The sequence below is a fragment of the Cheilinus undulatus genome, linkage group 2 (assembly GCF_018320785.1).
Source record: "Cheilinus undulatus linkage group 2, ASM1832078v1, whole genome shotgun sequence".
NCBI classification, from domain to species: domain Eukaryota; kingdom Metazoa; phylum Chordata; class Actinopteri; order Labriformes; family Labridae; genus Cheilinus; species Cheilinus undulatus.
In genome coordinates, this window is record NC_054866.1 from 39,511,712 (window position 1) to 39,531,009 (window position 19,298).

The window sequence follows — 19,298 nt, forward strand, 5'->3', positions numbered from 1 at the left end:
CTTGTTCTTCCATTTTAATCTTGATGATTATGCTTACACCACACATAAATCTAAAATCCACCATCTCAAAATATTAGAATATTGTGGAAATTTCCAATATGCAAAGGTTTTCTGAGCTTTCAATCTACTGCTCTGGTTTGGTACACTCAATCACAATCACAATCACAGAGAAGGCTGCTGACTCAACAATAATCCAGAGCGCAATCCTTCATCCTTCACAAGGAGGGTAAGCCGCAGAAGGTCACTGCTGAAAGGGCAGGCTGTTCTCAGAGGCCGTACCAAAGCATTTCCATGGAAAGTTGACTGGAAGGGAAAGTGAGGTAAGAAAAGGAGCACAAACAACAGGGATGAGCTCAGCCTTCAGAGGATTGTAAAACAAACAGATTCAAGAACTCAGGAGAGCTTCACAAGGAGTGGACTGAGGCTGGAGTCAGGGGCTCAAGAGCCACCACACAAATGGGTCCAGGACATGGACTACAAGTGTTGTGTTCCAAGATTCTCAGTATGGTGAAAAAGTACTGGGCCACTGATCAGTGGTCCAAAGTCCTGTTTTCAGATTAAAGAAAATTTTTATTTAATTTTGAAACCAAGGTTCCAGAGTCTGGAGGAAGATCAGAGAGGTACATAATCCAAGATGCTTAAAGTTCACATATTATACAAATACACTTTTTCAGGCTTTTCTATCACAAATATGTGCCCCTGACCTGTCCACAATCCCCCCAAGAATCAGAAAAATTCACTGGGAGTGGATAGGAATGGCCTGCCAGTACTCCTGACCTCAACCCCATTGAACACTACTGGGATCATCTTGCTGTTCTGTTTTTGCCCGAGTGACCAAAACAACCACACTGGCTGACTTGCTGACTGGTTAAGAATGAAATACCATCCCACAGCAGTGTGTGTGACCAGGCTGGTGTAGCTGTGATTGGTTCTTCCACCACACTACTGAGGCTCCTGTTTGTTAAAGGAATAAATTGTTAACTTGTTAATATATATCTTGTTTCTTCAGACTTCAACCATCCACAAAACAAGAGGCAATGTCAGAATAAGCTGTTTGGCATTGGCAGGGATTTGGCAAATTTTAAATGAGTGCAACCCACATACTCAGCTGTGCTGCTCATCCCACAAATGCATGTTCCAAACAAATGCCGCACTATTTAAAGGGGAAATAAACAGAACAGTATAGGATTTATTACCAAGAAGCATTGTTACATCAAAGAAATAATCTACCACACACAAATTTCATTAGTTTTGTGCTAGGTGTAGTTACATATGTTGTTGGCTTGCTGAAGCTAACGTGGCTAGGCTAGCTAGCCAGACAGTTTGCTGCATAAATATAGCTTAGTTAGCTTTAGCAATATGAGCTTTAGCGAACAAGGCTAAAGGTAACATAGCTACGTTGCTAATGGAGCTATGTAAACAATGTTTGCTTGAGCTTTGAGCTAATTAGACTGTTTTCTTGGTTTCATTAAAGGTCTTGTAATCATTCTTCTAGACAGATTTTGTAACTTTTACTTTTTGGTATCCTTACCCTTAACTCAACCCTTACCCCAAATGCAAGTTTAATCTAATTTTACTAAGAAAGCTCTGGTGGCATCTCAGGCTAAAGGCCTGCAAGAGGGGCCACCAGAGATGTACAATCTGCTGCCAGACCCCTCTCGACCAGCCTGGGCCCGGTGGGGAATCCTGGCTCAACCCAGTTTTGGGCCATGGGCCACACAAGTCCAGCCTCAGGCTCTGACATCTAATCTGAAGAAGTTAAGTCCTCAGATGTAGCACTAAAACAATCTTGCCAACGATTTTTTTTCCAGGATTATAAATGCAATACTAACTGATGTTTCTATATGTAGATTTTATGTACTATAAATATTTTAAGTCTTCTTCAGTCTTAATTTATTGCAGTAAACAGTTTTAAATCTTAGGTCCATTAGCTGAATGCCTTTGAGGCTTGATAACAAACTGAGATGATATAAACAGTGTGATTGAGAATAAAGTGGTCTGAAAAGCCATCAGCACCTTTGCACCTTTCTGCACCGTCTTAGATTGCATTGTGTGGTCATCAGGGTTCAGGCTGATAAAGCGACCATCGATCAATAACCATTTCTTATCCCTATCCTTCATCTTCTCTCTATCAAAGGGCAAAAGCTCCTTTCACAAGTGATTCTGCTGCAGATAACCACCTGTTCAAGCCTCCGCTGGTTCAATCTTCCTCCTTAGAGTCTGCCAGTATTCCTGCTAACCTCCTCTGACTGTACATCATGTCTGCTAGGCTTCCACTTAACCAGGAGGAGCATACAGGGTTTGTTCTTGCTATGAACTCCCTGCCTCTGTCCCTCTTTTGAAACCGTGCAAGGTTCAAAGTCTACACGCTGGGTTCTTGTGCTTGTTGCTGGCGACATTTTAAAGAGATGTGAGAATCTGGATGCACACAAGCCTAGTTGGCAAAGTTATTTACATGGAAGATCACAGCGAGCCGAGGCAGAGCAAACATGTCGCTTTTGTTTGAAGAAGGACTGAGCAGCCAAAGAATAAATCATGTTCAGAATAACAAGTCATATTTCAGTTCCTCCTTGCAGGGTTCTGACTGTTAATGACTTTAGTCTGAAAACTTTCACTTAAAGGCCTCATTAGTACGACAAAATACCAAAACTCTCCAAGAGCAGCAGTAGAGTCAAATCAAGTGGCCACATGAGAACATCCGTTTTTTAGGCGTATTATCTTTTATTTACTTTAGACTGTTTATTTGTTTCATTACAGTTAGGATTCTGTTAATGACCCTTCCTCTCACCCGTGGTAAACTGTTTCAATGAGAGTAATTTTTTGCTTAATGAGGCCCTCAACACCTGGCCTTTTGCTTTTTAGTGAAAAGTAGAGATAAATAATTAAACCCACCAACCTCAACTACACAAACCTTTGGTCCAAGCATGGTGAGAGGAGTCAAAGTTAAATAATTCTCATGTAATCACTCGCACTGAAGTATTTACTGCACTGCATATTGTAAAAATCATTACTTTTACTCCCACATGTTTGTTTTTTTTCTTCTTGATAAGCTAAAATACCCTTGGTTTAGAAGAATTTTAAAAGCTAGTGTGATCTTTAGGTTTCTGTGCTAATATTAGCAACCTCTGTGGACATAGTAGTAGATCTTACTACTATGCTCATTCCTATAAACAAAATGTAAATGCAGGCGCTGGTATGTCTATGGCCTAAAATAATAAATGTCCCCTTGATAGTTCTCACTTAAAAGAAGTCAGTCAAATGACATTCACAGTTCACATGTTGGCTCTAAATGCAGGTGGCATTGACAGTAGCAGTGGGCCACATTCAGCTGTGACACAATCAGAGAACCAGTTCCATGTTGTGATCCCCCTCTGCCGGCACCATGGTGCTTTATGAAAACCAAGGTCCGCTTCGATGAGATGTGCTCAACTTTGAGCGTTTTTTCATTTTTTCTTACTTGAGACTAATCGACCAAAATACTTTTTGGGACATTTCAGAACATCCTCTTTCATGACCAGGAAGTAGCGGTGACATTAGAGTTTACTATATAGCAAGAGTCAAGTTTTGTTGCCTATGTTTTCATTTACTTTTTTAAGGTCATATAGATAATTTAACATTAATTTCAGTCGATTTCTAACCTGACATGCCAGATGGATTTGCTACACACTTCCATCTAGAAAACCTTCCATAGATGGCGTTTGGGAAAGGGCAGAACCTATTCTGTCTGTCACATCTTTATGAGCCAATCAGAATGACAAAACATATGACGTCGTAGCCGCAAACCGACAAGTAGGCTAAACTCTGTAGAGAGCTGCATAATGTGAACCATAGCGACTGTAGACATGTCAGTACACGACTTTTGTTGTTTTTGAAAAGAAGACAACTCAATGCTGTTCTCTGTTCTTCTTTTAACAAAAAAAATGTCGTCAAGTTCTGATAAAACTGGCGCTTTGGCAGCATCCACGCTTATGTCTTCCGCCATAATTGCACCAGCCGCTTGTTGCTGCATACGACACAACTCTGTCGTGCCTGAAAGTACTGCCCCTCATCGCTGATTGGTCCTGTCACTTTCTAACCGGGCCGAAACAGTTCAGATGGGAGCTTTGCAAGATGGATTTGCCGTTAAAACCCGGCAACGGGGGCATCCATCTCCTTTGCAAGGTTAGTCGATTTCATAATCAGCTAAAAACTGCTCAAAGTAAATTTAAAAGGTAAAGCTGGGACAAACAAGCAATGCATAACAGGAAAAGTGATATCAGGACCATAGCTTCAAATACTACACATTAGAATACTTCTAGATTCATATGCATTATTCTCTGTATAAACATCTAGATTCAACTTTTGCTGAACTTATATAGAAAGAATGTTAATATTCTGGGGTAACATTATGTAAACTCAACAAGTGAATAACTTTAGGGTCAACTGAGGCTCGGTTTAACAAGAATGCAAACTTAAGACTCATCCATCCAGCCAGCCAACCAGCAATCAATCTGTTGGTCCGTCCGTCCATCCGTCTGTCCATCAACCACAGGGTGATGGCAGAAATCAAGCTTTTATAATAATATTTGCAGGGGGTTTTAGATACAGTATACAGTGTATTTTGTTTCTTTGTGGCATTTTCTCCACACAGATAATTAGCAGAAAACATCTGTGTTATCAGTCATTGTCAAAATATTGGTACATAACCAGTATAATGAGGAATCAGCTTACAGCTGAAGTGAGCTATACATGAATATTTTATCAGATGTGCAGCCTGCAAAGAAATAGCCTATTTGAGATTAAAACATCACATTACGGTGACTTAAATTTGAATCCCCAGAAATATTCTTCCTCGACATCAAGCTGAACAAATATTTCCTTGATTTTTCATCCACTGGATCAATAGTTGGTATCTGGAAATCTTGTGTCCCAGAGGAGCAGGCACAGGGACTGCTGGTATGTCTGAAATATGAAGGAAACCCTGCTATCAATCTCATGTCACCCCCACCTTTCACGCTTTACTGTAAGATTGGAAAAGCACACAGAACATTTTTACTCATAGCAGGATTATTTACTCAGAAATATCAAAGTGGATATCAGACTCCATTTATCTCTATATCCCATGGCAGTATCATACATGGTGATTTTCCTCTCTGGTGATGAGAAAGCAAATAGTAATTGAAAGAGAGAATAAATGTTTTAACAGGTAATTCCCCCAGTGAGATATGTGTTTTGATAATATTTTCTGCTTTGACTTTTGGGACATGGATGAATCCTGTTCTCTGTGGATTCACGTTCGGACGGCACATTAATCCATCCCTCTGCAGCGTCGTCATACCTGCAAGCCGACGGCTGCTGAAATGGGAATTTAAAGGGTGGGGGGTGTGCTGCTCAAAGCTGGGGCCCCCTGAGCTATAAGGAGAGAGGACTCATGCGTTAGATTACTAATGCCCCCGGTCTGTCAAAAAAAAGAGGGGGGGGATGCACCTGCTTTCTGTTTGACATTAATTTGTTTGGACATGGTTTAAAATTTAATTCCATGGCAGAATTAACTTCTAATACACGAAGCTATTTGCTGCAGAGACGGCGATTGGCCAGGTATCCCTCTGTGCTGCTGCGGCCATCCCAGGTGAATGGTAAAACTTTGATGCTCACCCATAAAATCCAGAATGCCTATAGATTTTGTGCACTGCAGTAACCATAATAAAAATCCAATCTAGACTTTTGAGGAGAATCCATCACAATACATCTGAGTACAATTCCTACTCCCTTTGTGCCTCGTGCTTTACAGCCTTTGCCGCTAATAGTGTGAAGACTTTAAATAGCTAAGAGTGAGACTTAAACTCTCCTAGCTTAAAAATGTCTCATTGACTTTTCACTGCAGACACTCAGACTTGAAGCAGGAAAAGCACCTGTGTCACATTAGTGATGGCTCACTTCCATTTCAGTGGCCCAGTAATTCATGCCAGAGAGCCGGTCTGGACAATGCTGGGGCCCTGGCACCGGCCTTTTTAAATGGATTGCAGTCATTATTAATGCTCTCTGCTACACCTGTGTTTGCTGAGACAAAATATCTGCCAGGAGAAAGGTCTGCAGAGAAACGTAACCCATAAAAACATGTGTCAGAAATTGTTGAGGAAAGTCATTTAGGCCTGGGGTGAATGGTCCACCAAATTTAGTCACAGGTTGTGTGAATGTGCGTATTTAATAGTCCCTTTTTGTTCTCTCCAAATGTTAGAGGTAGATTTGTATACATGGACAGCTTTTCCATTTTTCCGTGGCATCACCACTGATAGCAGATGTATTTTAATTGGATGTGATGGTTTGGATGGATGGGCTCAAACATACAGAGAGATGAGAGATGGGAAATGAAGAGTTACACAAAATACACTATATAGTGAAAAGTGTTCCTCTGCCTGACCATTACACCAACAGAGACTTTAATGCCATTATATTAAAAAATATGGAGTTAGCCCCCTTTTGCAGCAGCAGCCTCCACTCTTTTAGGAAGGCCTCAACAACGTTTAGAGTGTTGTTGTGAGTATTTGTGCCCATTCATTCTGTAGAGCATGTATGAGTTCAGGCACCGATGTTTGACAAGAAGACCAAGCTTGCAATCTCCATTCCAGTTCATCCAAAAGTTCTCGATGGAGTTGAGGTCAGGAATCTGTGCGGACCAGTCAAGTTCTTCCACACCAAACTCATCAAACCATGTTGTTTTAGTCCTTGCTTTGTGCACTGAAGCACAGTGATGTTGGAATAGAAAACAGCCTTCCCTAAACTGTTGCCACAAAGTTGGAAGTATAGCATTGTCCAAAATGTCTTGGTTTGCTGAAGGATTAAGATTGGCCTTCACTGGAGATAAGGGTCCCCATACCATTATTCCTCCTCCATCAAACTTCAGATTTTGTCGCATTCTTTACTTTCTTAACCAGATACACCAGATGGATTTGTTTTACACTTCCATCTGGAAAACCTTGTCAGTACACAACGTTTGTCGTTTTTTTAGAAGATAACAACTCACTGCTGTTCTTTGTTCTTATAATGAAGAAATGTGGTCAACTTCTGATAAAACTGGCACTTTAGCGGTATCCACGTTAATGTCTTCCGCCATACTTGCACCGGCCTCTTGTTGCTGTCTGCATACGTCACTACTCTGCTGCACCCGAAAGTACTGCCCCTTGACGCTGATTTGTCCTTTCACTTTCTAACCGGACCCAAACGGTTGAAAAAACGGAAACGGGCAAATCCATCTGGTAAGAAAGGTTATTACTTTGTACCTTTACAAGGCTTCCCAGGCCAGCTGCCAAGAATCATCCCCACAGCATGATGCTGCCACCACCATGCTTTACACTGGGGGTGGTGTGCTTGTGGTGATGTCCAGTGTTTGGTGTACGCCAAACATGGTGCCTTATCTGATAGTCAAAAAACACCATTTTGGTCTCATCAGACCAAGGAACTTTCTCCCTCTTGACCATGAAGTCTCCTACAAAACTTTTGGTGATGTCAAGAGTTTTCTTAAATGGTGGCTTTCTCTTTGCCACTCTTCCATAAAGCTTTGACTGGTGAAGAACCAGGACAACAGTTGTTGTATGCAGCGTCTCTCCCATCTCAGCTGCTGAAGCTTGTAACTCCTTCAGAGTAGTCACAGGTGTCTTGGTGGCCTCTCTCACTAGCCTCCTTCTTGCACGGTCACTCAGTCTGTGAGGACAGCCTGATCTAGGCAGGTTTACACATGTGCCATATTTCTTCCATATCTTGTTGATGGATTTAAAAGAACCCCAGGATTTTCAGTGCCTTGGAAATGTTTTGTTTCCATCACTTGACTTATGTTTTCCAATAACTTTTTCTCTGAGTTGCTTGAAATGTTCTTTCGTCATCATGATGTAATGGTAGCCAGGAATACTGATTAACCAGTGACTGGACCTTGCAGACACAGGTATCTTTATACTTAAATCACTTGAGGTGATCTGTATTTCATTCATTCTGAGACTTATTGTACCAATCGGCTGGACCTCTGTTGAATTAGGTCAGTTGCTTTAAAAATATTTATTCTGTCACTGATTTTACTTTTTTATTTATGTTTAATTCAAATTACTTTGTTGAAATATTTTTTCACTTTGACATTAGAGATGGAGTTTTGTTGTATAAAATTATTTTTACCATTATTGATTTATTAAATCATTTAAAGGGTCAAACATCCAAGGGGGTGATTACTTTTTATAGGCACTGTATTTTATTTAGACCCATTTTGTTACATTACTTTTATCTAACTGTTCACTTTTTCCTTACAGATTTTCAGAATAGCCATTAGTGACAGTCACACAGAAATGAATGTCCCCTCAGGATGGTTTATATAATTACTTTTGTGACACCTTGACTCTAATCTATCTCAAAAAGCAGTACTATGTTTTTTTCCAGCGGTCTTATTTGTGATTAAAAAATGGCGGTCCTATCAACCTGTCATGATCTTTGTCTTTATTGAAAATGGAAAATATCTCCCCTTCTTTCAATCTAAAATGAACAAGGTAAATATTGTACCTGCTGAGCACCATGTTCATTAAGAGTGTGTTAGCATCGCTGACATTAGCATTTAGCTTGAGGCAGTGCCCTACAGAGCTGCTAGCTTGTCTGTAGTCTGTTCATGTAGTCAATTTACATTTCATCAACCCTCCGGTAAGCCGTGATTTTAAGGAGCTTATTTATTACATTATCTCAAATTTATTGCTGTATTACTGTGAGGCAGCTGCTCTCAGACATATGCTAACAGAAGGATTTCCTAACTTTATACTGCAGGATGTGTGTTAACTGTGGCCTACAGCACAAAGCCAGAAATAGTGATTGAAACAAACACAGCAGCTTCCAATGTAAGGCTCCAGACTTACACAGGCAGGAGGGGGTGGAAAAAACACGTAAACACAGTGCTGTCAGCTCTGTGATCAAATTTTGTCTACTACGTCTGTTTCTTTGTAAACACAACAGTGGGACAGGTGGCTAGCTTTTTATTGGCAACAAAGTATTTGAGGGTGGAATAGGAAGGTTTTGCAGTCTTGTGTCAGATGTTGAATTTGCTGGAGGCTGTCGTGAGGTGAGATGACAGTCCCAGTCATAAGTGGGCCAAGCTATTAGGTCTCTGGGAAGAAATGAGAGCCTGAAGATGAGGACCGAACATGTCATTTTCTCTCCAACCACCTCAGCCAGATAGAGGACGAGACCACCTCAGGACAGGATTCATTGCCCAAATTCACACTACTTAAAGAAGAGGGGGATAGTGGAAGGAAACCTCTGACATATAATGTATTTCATGTCTTTATCCCACTGAGCACCAAGCCAGCAGGCATTCACTCAGCTTGCCTTTATCTGAGCCGTGTCCTCTGCAGCTCAGGGGTGCAGGGAAGGGTAAAATGATGACTCTTGCTGCAATATCCACAATATGGAAAATATGAGCCATTTAGAATAATTACTAGATACTTCCAGTCAAAAGCTCTAACCATAATCATGCCCTCACCCCCTGGAGATAGCCTAAATTACCTAACATGTGGCCCTTTGCTGCCATCACAACAAAAACAGCAATGCCACGTTCATCACACCCAGGCTCCATTTTTGGAGCAACACAGTTACAATACTGATACTGAAGTGCCAGGACAACATCTGGATTGTGAAATGGGAACTTCCTTTCACTGGTGGTTCATTCAGTCAAGTTCAGGAAGGCTGGACACTTAACTCTGGCATCCCAGAACCACTCCCTCCATGCTAGCTCTGCCTGCGCACCATGCCCACATGCAGGACTTACTAATTTCACTTTCACTGCCACATGGCCAGCCCTGCTTTCAACAGACCTAGACTCCAGATTAGCAAGTCCCAGGTAGTGACATACTAACTGACCAAACATATATATTTAGATTGTTGTGCCTCATCCAAATCAGCTGACCCAGAGTTAAGACTTAAACTTTACTCTTGTTTTTATTGTGTCACCAAACGTCTACAGAACCTCTCTGTGTCACGATGCTAAATTCTACACGATGCATGACTGAAAACATCTAAAAAATGTCAGTAATGAGTATCTGTCACACATTAAAATCAAATCCCACAACTCTGTTTGTTTCATCCATTTCCACAGATGGCTCTCAAAAATTTCCTGCATTTCATATTGACACTGACTTTAGCTTTCCGTCAGAACAATAGGCTATAAGGACAGCATCCAAAAATAAACCATATCCATACCTACAGCTTCATGTTTTGATGAGTTGGGATACTGACCAGAGTCCATCTTGATGACTTGGCAGTAAAAGCCGGCTGGGCATGCCCATGGACAATGGCTGGCTGAGAGTGGACATTTAGCTTTAATGTTATAGCAGACTGAACAAGATTCCAGATGCTGCCAGGAGGAAAATATTGTTGAGGTTGATAATTATTGTTTGCATATGTGAATGTAGATACTAGCTTCCATTGTCTTCAGTGTAATCTGACACAGGGCCCCAGTGCCTACAGCAGTCTCAGACCTGTGTGAAGACTTTACTGTGAACTTATGTATATCACAACACATACCTGCCCTCTTCAACCATGCCATCTCCACTGAAACAGATCAATAGACACATTTAAGTACGCTTTAGTAAAGTACATTTAAGCAAACCAAATCCACCAGTTGCTTCTCTTATTGTGCAATGAGACTTGTATCAACCTCTAAATCACTGATCATCAACTGGCGGGCTGAGGGCCACATTGGGCCTCTCAAAGCTTCCCATCCGGCCCCTATAGGTTAATTAAATTAATAAAATGTGAGAAAGACACATTATGTTGTGGTATTTGGGATTTCTTTTAACTTTGAAATCCCTACAGCTATTAGATCAACTCAAAAAACTACTGATATTGATTCAGTTTTATCAGGAATTACTCACCATTGATCTATTTTGCAGAAACCCTCCTGTCAGCCATCATTGACAAGTATGATGCATAGTAAATGCAAATTTTTTTTTAGTCCATTCTTGATTAAATTTGCAGTTTTCTGCATTGACTTTCAGCTTCAGATTTGCATTTTTCTAGGCCTGAGAATCAAAACGAAAGATCTTTTTCCGACAAGTTTTTTGACTAATCATGACACAGCATTTTGGTGACAAACCCAGTGACAGACCACCTGACAGCCCCAGAGATATGCAGCTAAAATTTCTCAATCGCCCCCTTGTGGCTTGCTGTAGTATAGACTATAGGAACTGATCTCAGACAATTAACTGCATACATTTCATAGATAGAAAAACATTTAAAAGACTGTAAATTGTTTATTAGACCAAAACAATTATCTTATTTTAGCTTGTTTGAAAGTCTGGCCCCTGCAGTGTCTTTCAAGATGAAAGCTGGCCCTTGCACAAATGTAGTTAATGACCCCTGCTCTAAATCAATCAGTCAGTCAATCTTTATGGATAAAGCTCCAATTTATAGCCAATTTTGTCTCAAGACACTTTATAAGGAGGGCAGTTCTAGACCATACTCTTTGTTGTATTATTTAGAAAGACCCAACAATAATCCACCATGAGCTCAACACTATTCAGCATTTAACAAAGTTACAGTGGTAAGGAAAAACTTCGCTTTATCAGGCAGAAACCAGACTCATATTAAGGAGCCATGTGCTGCAACTGTGCTGTGGTAGTTAAGGGAGGAAAAAAGCTGAGAGAGAGAGAGAAGAAGGAGATACAGAAACAACAAAGGGGGAGATGCAGAAGGAGAGAAGAGGGAGCTAAGGACAGTTGAGGGGTACGCAGAATAACAAAAGCAGGAGATGCAGAAGGAGAGAAGAGCTAGACGTAGCAAAAGAGAAGAGGGAGAAAGAGAAAAGGGAGGAGGCAGATGCAAAAAAGAGAGGATGAGGAGATGCAAAAAAGAACAAGGAGAGAGGTGTAGAAAAAGAGATGAGGAAGATGCCAAAGGAAAGAAGAGGGAGATGCAGAGACAGAGGACAGATATGCATATAAAGATAAGAAACAGTTGCAAAGAGAGAGAAGAGGAAGATGCAACCAGTGAGCATGAATGAGGGGGAGATGCAGAAAAAGAGAAAATGCAAATGCAAAGAGAGAGATGAAGGATGGGCAAAAATAACAAAGAGGGAGATCCAGGAGGAGAGAAGAGAGAAATACAAAACGATAGAAAAAATCGTTCCATGCCTTCCACTGCATTGATGTGTTGTTTTCTTTGAGTGTCTGAAACATCCATTATTTTCAAATTTTTCACCAGATTAAAGCTGCCAGGTCAGAGTGCCTCCTGTACCTGTGCTGCCATAGAGTCCTTGTGACTATACACACAGCATTGTTTTGATACAACAGCAAACAAGAAGACCAAAAAACAATTATATATTTGTCATGACATGGGTAGAAATGTACATATCCATCTTCGAACTTTCTTCAAACATAAACAAAAATACATTTCCAGTGTTGTTGACTATACTTATTTTGATCTGAGGACTCTTTGAAATGCAAAGGAAAAATAGCTGTGTAACATCTCTGCCATTTCTGCCACACATCTCATTCAACATTCATTAGAAGGAGCTTCGTCAACTCACTGTCACTATGAACCTGGATTAGAGCAACTTACTCTGAAGCTTTTTGCAATATGTTTTTTTGGAACCATTGAGGGACAAGTTTTTTTATCTCTTCTCTTGTAGTTTTGAGTGTTTTCATTCGTGTGTTGCCGTCTTTGACTATTTAAAAGGCCTCACTGTAACCACTCATTGAAAAATAACTTTCTATTAAAGCTCTTTGAAAATGAAAAGCTTTTCAAAATGTGAGGAATCCCATTTTACAAGATTTTCTCCATAGGTTTAAAAAAAGACTGACTGTGTTTCTATTACAGTATATTCTGTGCTGAACATGAGTTTATATTGTGATAATACCATCATCTGTGAAAATATCCTGTTGCCAGTTTCTCTTTGATTCCTTTCCCAGTCCAAACTGCCACTAGACCCCGGGTTTAAACAACTACTTTCTTTAGAACTAGAGACATCTCAAAGTTTTGCCAAGTTCGCCCAAAACATCACACCTTGGATATTTTTTTTAACAAGGTGAGAGAGACCACCCCCCTGCTGTGATGAGCTGAGGCTGAACAAAAGTGAGTCCAACTCCATCTAATTGGTAGTTTTCGACTGGCTGCACCAGCTCTGACTGGCTCTTTATTCCTCAGAGATGTTGCATTTCACGTATTTAGAGTTTGTTCCAATCAGACTTGTCTGGCTCTCTCTCTTACTGCAGTTTAGCTGGCAGCTTCTGAATCTCTCTGTGTTCACATGTACAGGGTCTATAAAAAGTATTCACCCCCTTGGATGTTTTCCCCTTTAACTGATTTTATAAATCAGTCATGGTCAATATAATCTGGCTTTTTGACTAAAGAGTTATGAAAACCTTTTTAAGTGTCGAAGTGGAAACAGATTTCTACAAAATAGTATCAATCAAATAAAAATGTGTAATGTAAAATAAGTGACTACATAAATATTCACCCCTTCAAATCAGTATTAGTGGATATACCTTTGGCTGTAATCACAGCACTGTCTGTGTGGATGGGTCTCTATCAGGCTTGCACATTATTCCGTTCTTCTTTGCAAAACTGCTCAAGCTCTGTCAGGTTGCATGGGGATCAGGCATGAACAGCTTTTTTCAAGTCCAGCCACAAATTCTCCTCTGGATTGAGGTCTTCATTTGTTATCTTTAAACAATTCCTGTGTAGCTTTAACTGTATGCTTCAGTTATTGTCTCTCTGGAAAATAAATCTTCTCCCAAGCCATAGTTCTCTTACAGATTGAATAAGATTGTCCTTCAGGATTTTCCTATATGTTACCTCATTAATTTTACCATGTACTTTTCCAAGCCTACCAGGGCTGGCTGCTGAGAAGCATCCCCACAGTATGATGCTGCTACAACCATGTTTCACAGTGGGCATGGTGTATTTGTGGTGAAATGCGGTGTTTGGTGTCTGCCCAACATAGCGTCTTCTCTGATGGTCGAAAGCACCATTTTGGTCTCATCAGACAAAAGAACTTTCTTCCACTTGACCATATAGTCTCCCACATGCCTTTTTTACGAACTCTAGTTAAGATTTAATATGGGTTTTCTTCAACAGTGACTTTGAGTTGTGTACAGTAGAAGGATGAAGAACATCTGTGCAGTGCTCTTTTATTCAGAGTAGGTGTGGCTTGAAGTGTTGTTCCTGCTCTGAAATAGCAGCGTGATATTTCTGGCTGGTTAAGCTGAACATGTGGCATTCTTCCTGGAAAGCTGACCTGTGTCTGTCTGTCTAAGAGTTAATGTTCAAGTCAACCGATGCCCATCTACAACTGCTCTTGTTTTCTCTCCATCTGTTCTCTCTGCTGCACACACACACAAATACACACACTAATTTCTTTGGAAGTAATGCTGCGGGGTAGCAGAGCTGAAAAGCATAAAATTCTCCATTCATCATTCTATCAAGTACCTGTGAAAATTAGAGCTAAGTGTGTTGATGGCAGTTTTGGCTGACGGTCCACTGCCTTCAAAGAACATGAAAAGAATAGTTGCAATGATCAGATCTCTGCTAAAAGTCCTGTTAGAGTCACTGAAAAGTTTAATCTCACACTCTCCCACCTACCAGCTGCTACACCGGCAGCTCACTATATTTGAAAGACAGTGGTTAGTAAGAGTTATCACACTAACTATGGCAGCTTTTCTCACTTCTCTGAACAGATTCTACAAATCCAGTAATGTATTTCACCACTTCATATTCTGTAAAAAACAAAAAACTGCTGGAACAAAAGATGACTAAAAGGTCATGGAGATTTATTCACTCATTCAGGATTGATGCTTGACCTCACCGTGTGTCATTGCTGTCTTGGTTTTATATGATTAACAAGTTGCAGATGTCGGCGCTTATCCTGCATATCAAGTGCAACCACAGCAGCTGACTCCTCAGTTTTCTTCTCCATCCAGGCACATGGAGTGAATGCAAATGGATTTGAGCTTTAGCTGCTTCTCAACATCACATTGTGACACACTGCAGGACCTACGGTGGCACGTTACAGACAAAAGAGTTGGCTTTGAATGGATCTGAGATTGACTGTAAAGAGAATCTCAAGAGGAATAAGTCAGTCCAAGAATGTGGATGATAAATAACACCGCCAAATACCTGCTTTTCAGCTGATTTGCCTTGATCTAAAAGTGCTTAAATATTTCTCAATTTACAAACAACCATAGACATGAAGGTTAGGATGGTGTATCCACAGAGACACAACCCAGTCAGACTGGGTGCATGGCGCCCACATAATGGCTGCATCATGGTTAGATTTTCATTTCACAACCATGGAGACATGGAGTTGGCTGCCATTTTGGTAGCTATAAAAGCCACCACCCTCGTTGGAAGGCTTACAACAAGATTTTGGAGTGTTTTATTTGGTAATTTGATTCCATTTATTCTGCAGATCATTTCTGAGGGCAGGCACTGATGTTGGCTTGCCCCATTGGTCATATCAAAGGTGACCAGTGGGGTTGAGGTCATGGCTCTGTGCAGGCCAGTCAAGGTCTTCCATACCAAACTCATCAAACCATGTCTTTATAGTCCTTGCTTTAAGCACAGGGGCACAAAGTGGCTATTCAGGTTCCCAGTGGCAAATATGGAGAACCGGGAGAATTCCCAGTGGGCCGGGCTGGTTTTAAGGTCGGAGGGCCATGGTGCAGTAACATTAAACAGGTTGCACTTGTAAGAAATGGACAGGGCAGGAGCGCTCATTGTTCAAGTCGCATTTCCTCTCATAAAACTCTCCCTCTTTGCTTGGTTAGACGGGGAGGAAATACTACCATTACACTGGTTCCACGTGTACCTTGTCAATGGTTAAGGTCTCCTACCCAAGACGGTCATGGTAATAATCAAGAGGGAAAGGTAGATAATAACTGTGACGAAGTTGGCAAAAAAGTTGGACTGAAAGGCTCGATGTAAATGTGCCAGGTGATGACACAGGCAAGGTAGCAGAGTCAGACGTGCAGCTAAACACAACATGAAGCCTGCAAACCAGTACCAGTTTATGAATCAAATCAATGAATTGTATGGTGTTATAGCCTATATAGGTACAGATAAGCTCTTTGCAAATAGTAGCTGTATAACAAGAAGGAGTAAGAGTAAAGCATCACTTCTTCTGCAGCTGCAGCCACTCAACCTACTGACTGAGTGAGGAAGAGCAATCAGCACTAACAAACACAAGCCATGAGGGTGAGAAGGCAGGATTCATTCAGTGTTCATGTTAAAAAGAGCACAGTATAGACATGCTCCAAATAAAATGTGCCCAGAAAAAAAGCCTTATGATTCATGGATATTTCATGAAATAAAAATGTTACATAGGTTTTTCTGCTTTTAATGGCTGACACTGGCTTTCATTGACTTGAAAAATAAATCTTAAAATTTTTGTACTTAATTTTTTTTTTTGAGCTTGGTGAAACACAAGGCCCAGGCTAGCTGTTATCCTATACTTAATCCATGCTAATATATTTTCAGTTGTGAACTAAAGTTGGCTGGTGGGAGCCATGAAACTCCAGGGCTGAAAATGAGTCCCACTCTGGCCCTGGTCTCATCCATCATAGCGTTATGAATTTGTAATAGTTTGGTCTAAATGTTTACAGTTCAAGTTGCCTTCTCCTTTTTGCCATTGAAACAAAAAGCCTATATTTGCTTTAGAAAAATACCAACATGCTGCCGATTAAAGTGGAAACATCTGGGGTGTGGAGAGCTAAATCCTGAGGGAAACTTGAGACAAACCAATGAGATTGAGGCTTCAGGTCACCTGACAGGAAAAGTGGTAAGGGCTGGCATTATCTTCCATTTGAAACCATTTCTCAATGAAAGCTGGCAGGTGTGAAAGACTATCAGGCACATTCAGCCATAATCTATTTAGTAATTGTAAGATAACTTTCTTCTCTCAATGTTAGGACTGGACAACTCCCAATATACCCATTATAACTAATCAGAGTTACTATGTTTGAGGATAAATCATATGCAACCCTGCCTTTATCACATAAACACTTGGTGAGAAATTGGTTCAGTTTCTACATTTTTGACGGTCTGTTGAGTACCAAAAGTGTTATTTGTCCCCTAACTTGCAACTTGTTACAAACACTACCCCACACTACAGTATATATCTTTGGTCCATGTTATTATGGCAACTCAAAATGAGAAAACAGACATAAAGAAGCCATCTACTAACTACAACTTCAGCATTTCAGCTCATTTTCAGAGACTATCATGGTTTATTGAGATTAATGGTGCTAGAATGCATATAGAGGGTTTTTATATTACCAAGTAATAAAAAATGAATGGTTAAGTGACTAAGCAGAACATCAACATTTGGTTGTGTTATTTTTTATTGTAAAACAGAAAGTGATTTAAGTTAGTGAGCCAACAGCAGCACTCTTGATGGCAGTGTTTACACCTGCTGCTCATACTGGCTGAATATACACCACTTTACTTCAGCAGTGCGCAGTTGTCCAAGTCAATATAGCCAGCCATTCGTCATGTTAACCTCCATACAAAGACCTTGAAACTAATTACCCTAAAATATAATGAAGCCTAATTGTTATTAAACAACTGAGCAGACAGCACTCCTTATCTATCGATGCATTTAAATCAATTTAGACATAAAACACCCGGACAGTTGGCACTCCTGCAGAACACAGAGCATATGCGCTCTGCAGATGATGAGGGTGACCAAAGGTCCGCGTGTGGGATTATGACTTCGTGGTTAGAATTAGGACTGATTGGCGTTCTCCATTCCCTCTGGACGTGACCCTTCTCCCTCTCCGTCCACAGCAGACAGGCCTGTTAAGATGCAGGGAGAGAGGAAGAGCAGCCTGAATGTCTGTTCAATCCATTTTCCAACAGACAGCCACAGCAATGATTGACAGGGGGAGAGGTTACATCCGTATTTACCCTTATAGAAATACATGAGGTTGTAAAAAAGGAATAAATAAGAAATACTGGAGAGCAAAATGGCTTGGCTCTGAATAGCCAAACAGGGAAGGAAAGAATTGGGAAGCATAATGCATGAAGTGATGGACTGATTCAAGAGGATGATGGAATATATAAATGCATCAATACAGAAATTCAATTTTGAGGCCAAATAGAATTTTCTGACACAGGCGAGAAAAAGAAACTTCCTCTTTAATCACCATAGACATTTACTGACACATAGAAATCAAGTCTGAAGCTCTCTGAATGGTAGCGATGTGTTATTTAACCTCTGATAAGAAAGTTTGCATGTTCTAACTACAGAAAACTGTCACATTTAATCACATTTTAAACTTTGAAATGAACTCTTGTCAACCTCTGATCAAATATTACTGTATGCTCTAATTTTACAAAAAAATTAACAAAACCGTTAAGTCCATTAGCTTATACATATTCAATATGAGTTTATAAAAAAGGTAATCAAATATGTGTTAATGCTCATTCATGTTATGCTAGCAGAAGTTATGCTATTCAAGTGTCTCTTTCATCTTTAAGACTTGACTTACAATATCTGGTTATTTTGCGTCATATCTAACGACTGTCTTGCTTCTTTTTTCTGATAATTATTTTTCCTTTTCTATCACTGAATTTATTGGCATCCTTAGTTTTCACAGGAATAATGAATGGGACACTAAGCAGCACAACAAGAGTGAGTGCTGTCAGATGGGGCCCCCATAGGGGGGCTTCCTACTGTCATTGCAAATTTTGCACATTCAGAGCCATGCTGTGGTTTAAACCTGGGGTCCTAGCTGTTAGCTGCCTTACCTGTTGGCAAGCAGTGACTCTGTTTCCAAAATGGTGTCAGTTTCTACATGATAACACTACTGTGAAGAAGCATCCTTTCTTTGAAAATGAACTTTTAGAATCTCCAGCCATTTTTTGTAAGCTTTCATTAAAATAAAAAGATTAAATTAGAAGACAGGGGGCATCTATTTTTAAGAAAAGACCTGCAGCCTGCCATTCCATTTGACTCTGTTTTCCTTTGGGAAAGAGTACATTTTAATTGGTTTTATAGGATCTCAACCTATTGATCTCATTTACGTCAGATCAGGTCAGGTATGGGAGTATAAGCTGGTTTGGCACTTCGCCGCACCTACCTTGGCCATCTCATCCAGCTGATCCAGCTGCCCCCTCCACGATGCATGCAGTGTGGGCCAGCCCACTGGGTCCTGAGCAGCCAGTATGTGGTAAGCTGGATCAGGCCTGGGAATGCGTGCCAGGTGCCCGTAAAAGCACTATCTTCGCTCTCCTGAGGACATCAGCATTCGCGAAACAGTCTTGCCAACAATACCCAAAGATAAGCCGAAGACAAGCTG